Below are 1,163 nucleotides of genomic sequence, written 5' to 3'. Positions count from 1 at the left end.
CTTTCTTAATTTTAAAACATTCAGGGTTCCCATGTTCTGTTTGAACAATTGCCTCAGTTGTACAGATTCCTCATGAGCACAATTACATGTACAGATTCCTCATGAGCACAATTAAGTGTTCCGGAATATTCATACTTCGAAATTTGTCCATAGCTTGTCATGATGCACACAATCAAAAGCCTTTGAGTAGTCAGTAAAGCACAGGTAGTAAACATCTTTCAGCTGCTTAATAAGGGCTAATTGACCCAGCGCTCTTCCTTACTACCACCTGAACTGATTTAGCTTGCCAATAGGGTCACTATGAGTCGGACCTGACTCCACGGCACATAACCATATATATAGATAGATATGTTTCACTGGTGTTGCTTCTCCAAAAACCCAGCATAAGACATTACCTAATAGGATTTGCCTCTTTGGATTTTGGAGATTGGTAGGCAGTTTCTATTAGTTGGATACACCTGATAGACTGGGAATCTCTCCAATTAATTGAGTTGTTCTGAAAGAGGGGAATGGTCTTCTAGTTTTTTCAAATGTTTTTATTAATAAGTCAGCTGATTGGTTAACCAACACAAACTTACAGTTGCAGTAAGCTGCACGCATCTGATTCTTTCTTCCAGGGGTTTACTGTTTACATGTGACTCTAACTAGAGTGGTCCAACTTTCTCAGAGGTTAAGGGGAGCTGACATGACCTGGGGTCAAGAAAGAGGCCTTGTACTAAATGGGTTTTGGTGCCCAAATATTCACATTTGAAATCCTGGGCCACAACTAAAAACGGAGAGGACCACACAAGGTATCATGACTATCAGCTTTCCTTAGCAACAAACCTGTAGCATTGAGCAGTGGCCTGAGCCCTACTTAGAGTTTAGAATCCCTGAGCACCATTGATCTATGTACCTTTCATTGTACCAGTACCAAGCTGTTTTGACCACTGTAGCCGTGTGGTATATTTGAGGTCGGGGAGTGATAGGCCTCCAAACTTACTCTTGTTCTTAAGCAGCGCTTTGCTTATCCGGGGTCTCTTTCCTTTTCATAAAAAGTTTGTGATTGCTTTTTCCATCTCTTTGAAGAATGTCGTTGGGATTTGGATTTGGATCGCATTATATGTGTAAATTGCTTTGGGTAGTATTGACATTTTCACAATGTTAAGTCTTCCTATCCAGGA

This window comes from Chrysochloris asiatica, unplaced genomic scaffold (genome assembly GCF_000296735.1).
Source record: "Chrysochloris asiatica unplaced genomic scaffold, ChrAsi1.0 scaffold00133, whole genome shotgun sequence".
NCBI classification, from domain to species: Eukaryota; Metazoa; Chordata; class Mammalia; order Afrosoricida; family Chrysochloridae; genus Chrysochloris; species Chrysochloris asiatica.
Note: the sequence above shows the minus strand (reverse complement) of the source record.